Genomic DNA, 5465 nt, shown 5'->3' with positions numbered 1-5465 from the left:
AGCAACCCAGAGGCCCAGGCTAATGCCCAGGCCAGGGGTCCAAATCCCACCACGGCAGCTGGTGCAATTTCAATTCAATTGATAAAATCTAGAATTGAAAGCTAGTCTCAGTAATAGTGACCTTGCAACCGGCATCAATTGTCATAACACATCTGGTTCACTCATGTCCTTTAGGGAAGAAAATCTGGCCTACATATGACTCCAGACCCGCAGTAATATGGTTGATTCTTAACTGCCCTCTGAAATGGCCTAGCACGCCACTCAGTTCAAGGGCAATAAATGTTGCCCTTGCCAGCGACACCTACATCCCATGAAAGAATAAATGAACTATTTCCATTTTAATGCTTGAAATTTAATGTGACCGCAGACGGCAACAAAAACTTAAAAGCGACAAAGCAGCGAAGTAACATTCTATATATAATTATTAAAGTTTACATATTATAGATTAACATATAATACATCTATAAATATGAAAACCTGTGATGGAAATTGCAGACCCTCGGTGACTGATCACTAAATCTGTGTCCGCTTCCAATGTCATCACTCCGGGCAACCTCTGATGTATTTACATAGAGGCATAGTTACAGCACTGTCACAGCCACAGTGAGCCAACACCAAGAGTTTATCCTGTGATTGGTTACTCCCCACTGTCAGGAGGAGGCTGGAGAATCACATGATTTTATTTCTCACAGCCCCATTCGCTGTCTCTGTGACTCCAGTTGGGGTCGTGAACCAGAGTTTGGAAAGCTCTTGCTGTAGTGTAGTTCCACCTGCTGAAAGGCTGGGAAAGCAAAGGAAGGAATGGCACATAAAAGGCACAACAGTCAATTTCCTGACTGGTTCAGCATCGAAAACCGCATTGGTGTTTTTTTTTTCCACCCCAGTGAGGAAATTGATGGGGGAAAAGTGGTTCCAGTACTTATGAGCTTGGAAAGCATGTTCCCCCAGGTTCCCCCACAATCTTGGCGTCAATGTGCTATGGTCCCATTAAGTTGGCACTTGCCTTGTTGACAGGCAGCAGTCTGAGAGGCAGTGACACTGCAGACGGGGTTTCCTGGATTTACACAATTACTACACTCCGGGTAAATTATAGATTTTGGAATGAAGCTCAATAGCTGTGAGAGAAGACGTAGAGGTTTGAAAATAAGTTTAAAGAAAAAACAATTAGGAAGGCAAAAAGGAACAAGGAGAAATTTTAGAAGAATAAATAGACATAGTAAAGTATTCTGTAAGACACATCAATAACAAAACATTTGGATCGGGATATGGCCACCGAGGGATACACGTGATAAACTCACAGGATAATTCAAATATTTTGTCTCCATACTCTCCCACTAGCCCCACACGGTCTGTGAAGAGGCATATAAGGATGCATCATGGGATCACACAGACTTGGTCTGTTGTATCAGTTGAGGATATAAGTTTTAAAAGTGTTTGCAGTAAAAGAAGACTAGAATGGATGTAAAAGGGAATATGACCTTTTGGCTAGGCCAGGAAGTTGATGATTAGCCCATGGGTCAGTCCATTGTAAGCTAAAGGAATTTGACCTTTGGGTCAGGGTAAAAAAAGCTGATGAACGATCTATGAGTTACGCCATAATGAATTAATTACTTGGCCTCAGGATCAAGCTAAGATATGCAGTTGACTGGACTGCAGTGAAACATCAGGATTAATAAGCAAAGTTCATGTTTTGAAAGAAACCTTGGACATCGTTTGTGCCTAAGGTCAAGTCATTCCGTGATTGTCCTACAAGTTCCTCTGTAATTGCAAATGTACCAAACAGTTCATTTCGTGTTTGTGTTGTAAAACTCATTTGTAATCATGGATGTAACAAACTGCATGTACAAGATAAGAACATTGTGAGTTAATGATGAGGTATCCCATAGATGGTATTAATATTTGACAGACGCTGTGTAATTTCAAATTGCCTTTTTAGAGCATTCTGAGACAGCATTTCCCCTGTGTGCAAACTTGTACTGAATAAAACTGCTGCTTGTTTTCACCTACAGCTGACTGTGTCGAGTGTCTTTCAGATACCCCACAACAGTGGGCGTGGCATTAGAAGAGCTCAAAGGAGAGATAAAGACATTTACAGTAGAATAGAATGAAATAGTGAATTAATTAAACCATTAGAGGATAAAAAACCGTGGTTCACACATTGCATCTACAGATATTTAAAGAAGACAGGGGAGAGAGCAGATGCACTACAGTATTACATAAATTTATAAGAATTCATAACAAAATGAATAGTGCTGGCTCACTGTAACCTGGTCAAAATCCTGGAACTCACCTCCTAACAGCACTGTGGGTGCACCTACACCACACGGACTGCAGCAGGTAAAGAAGGCAGCTCACCTTATGTGATTAGATAAATGAGAACGGGACCGGGTGTGAACCCAGCTGGATTACAGTGGAGAGGTGTCGGAGGATGGTGTGGTCAACTGTGTCAAAAGCTGCAGACAGGTAGAGAAGGGGGGTTGGGAAAGTTTACCTTTGTGACAATCATATAGTGTTTGACCTTTTTTATTCGTTCATGGGATGTGGGTGTCGCTGGCTAGGCCAGCATTTATTGCCCAACTCTAATTTGCCCTTGTTCAGAGGACACTTCAGAGTCAACCACATTGCTGTGGGTCTGGAGTCACATGTAGGGCAGACCAGGTAAGGACGGCAGATTTCCTTCCCTAAAGGACATTAGTGAACCAGATGGGTTTTTACAACAATCGACAATGGTTTTGTGGTCGTCATCAGACTTTTAATTCCAGATTTTTATTGAATTAAAATTCCACCAAATGCTGTGGTCCCAGGTCCACAGAGCATTACCCTGGGTCTTTGGAGTACCAGTCCAGTGACAATACCACTACTCCACCGCCTCCCCCACAAGAGTTCAAAAGGCCCAGAGGGAGGGCTGGTAGCAGAGGAGTAGAAAGATCAAGGAGTGCTGAAAGGGTGAGGTAGGAATTTGGGAAGGTAGACTATCTGAGAAGAGGGAAATGAAAGGAGACAAAACAGAGAAGGTCTAGGAGAGGCAGAAAGAAAAGAAGTAAGAAGAGGGAAGAAAATCTATGAGTGGAATTGAAGTGTTGGCTCGGGTCCGGAGTGGCAGCAAAAGTGCACACACGAATGATGGGGGATAGCGTAATTATGCAGGCCCGATGACATTGCAGTAATTAGCACAAGGACTGTGCAGTGGTTACTCCTACAAATACTGTCATGAATAGATGTATCGGGCAGGTGGATTGGTGAGGAAAAGGTCAAGTAGGATTTTCCTTCTTCCTAGTTCATCTACCTCACGCTTCGCCTGGCAAACGCATCCTTCAGGACTCGGCCAGCTCGGTCTAGTGTGGTGCTACCAAGCCACTCTTGGTGATGGGCATTGAAATCCTCACCGAGTGTAAATTGACACACTCAGTGCTTCTTTGAAGCGGTGTTCAACATGAAGCATCTAAGTAGTATTCAGCAGAGGATTTCCTTTTCCATGTTTGGCCTGATGCCATGAGACGTCAAGGGGTCCAGAGTCAATGTTGGCCTCGGGTGACTCCCCCCAGCCAGTATACCACTGTGCCAACACCTCTGCAAGGAAGATGCTGCAGGAGTCAGGGACATTGTAAGGAATTATTTGCTGACTATGACTATGTCAGGCTGTTGAATAGGGAATGCCTGGTTGATTCCAAACGGTTTATTTACTTTTATTTATTAGGCATTTTCAAAGCTATTTCAGATAGCTTGAAGTCAGGTTGGAGTCATATAAGAGGCCAGGTAAGCTAAGGACAACAGGTTTCCTCCTCTAAAGGACATTTGTGAATGAGATGGTTTTTCACAGCAATCTGGTAGCTTCATGGTCACCAGTCCCTGATGCTACATTTTTCATTCCAGATTTTATATAATTAATTGAATTTAAACTCCCCAGCTCACCTGGTGGGATTTGAAATCATGTTCAGATTAGTAATCTCACTCAGTTGAGGTACCTACAATACTGTTGAGTTGGACCAAGTGGTCTCTTCCACTACGTCATAAAAAACGTTATAAATCCTGCAGATTCCTAGTTCAATAACAAAGCCATCATGTTACAATCTCTATGCATTATGTCAGGGAAAGAGTGATGTTATCCTTCAATGTGTGGTATCACCTGTTGATCCTCACCTGGCTGAAATTTTAGATTAATTTAGTGGCTCTTTTTGTTAATAAGAAATTACAGACATAAACTCTGGATTTATAAAGAAAAGATTTTTTATTGTTATATAGTGGAAAAAGGTCACTTTAGACTTAAACAATGTCTACAATTAATACACACTGTAGAATTGATTTAAAGACACTAAATAACCTCTGACTGCAAAAATCCATTCCATTACCTGAGAACACTAGCCCATCCCAGGATAACCCCTCAATAAATGTTTCATGTCTGCTCATGTTTTGCTCAGACGATCTGAGGCCTCCTAAATATCTCAGTGCTCAGATTGTGACAATGTAGGTCTTCAACTAGTCTTGATTTTATGCATTTTTACTATTTCCCAACCCGGCATGAACAGCGTGACTACGGGATCCCGTTACTCCAGTTTCCTGACAGCAAATGTCATTGCTGGAATTTGTAACACGGATTCCAGATTCAGAGAGAGCAGCAGAGCCTCTCCCAGCGGAATGACCAGGGATGAAGAGTACCACCAACTGGAAGTTGCCCTCCAAGTCACTCACCATCCTGACTTGGAAATATATCGCTGTTTCTTCATTGTCGCTGGATCAAAATCCTGGAACTCCCTCCCTAACAGCACTGTGGGTGTAGCTACACCACATGGGCTGCAGCGATTCAAGAAGGCAGCTCAGCACCACTTTCTCAAGGGCAATTAGGGACGGGCAATAAATGCTGGCCCAGCCAGCGAAGCCCACATCCCGTAAATGAATAGAGAAAAAATCTGATCCCTTCATCCTGCACAGTAACATACATTGCAGTCCGTGATCACAGTCCAAGAGCTCAGAGCAAGATATACTTACAATTCACCAACCCAGCACACACAAACACCACCACCACTTATCATCAACATGTCCGCAGTGCTGCCTCCTGCTGTGTCTCAGAATGATTCCTGGGATGGCGGGACTGACATATGAGGAAAAATTGAGTCGGTTAGGATTATATTGGCTGGAGTTCAGGAGAATGAGGGGGGATCTCATAGAAACCTATAAAATTTGAACAGGACTATACAGGTTAGATGCAGGAAGGATGTTCCTGATTGTGGGGGAGTCCAGAACCAGGGGTCACAGTCTGAGGATATGGGGTAGACTATTTAGGACTGAGATGAGGAGAAATTTCTTCACCCAGAGAGTGATGAGCCTGTGGAATTCACTACCACAGAAAGTAGTTGAGGCCAAAACATTGTATGTTTTCAAGGAGGAGTTAGATATAGCTCTTGGGGCGAAAGGAACCAAAGGATATGGGGAGAAAGCAGGAGCAGTCTATTGAGTTGGATGATCAG

Source organism: Cetorhinus maximus, unplaced genomic scaffold, assembly GCF_964194155.1.
Source record: "Cetorhinus maximus unplaced genomic scaffold, sCetMax3.hap1.1 HAP1_SCAFFOLD_886, whole genome shotgun sequence".
Classification (NCBI taxonomy): Eukaryota; Metazoa; Chordata; class Chondrichthyes; order Lamniformes; family Cetorhinidae; genus Cetorhinus; species Cetorhinus maximus.
The sequence above is the reverse complement of the archived record's forward strand: the minus strand, read 5'-3'. Positions refer to the sequence as shown.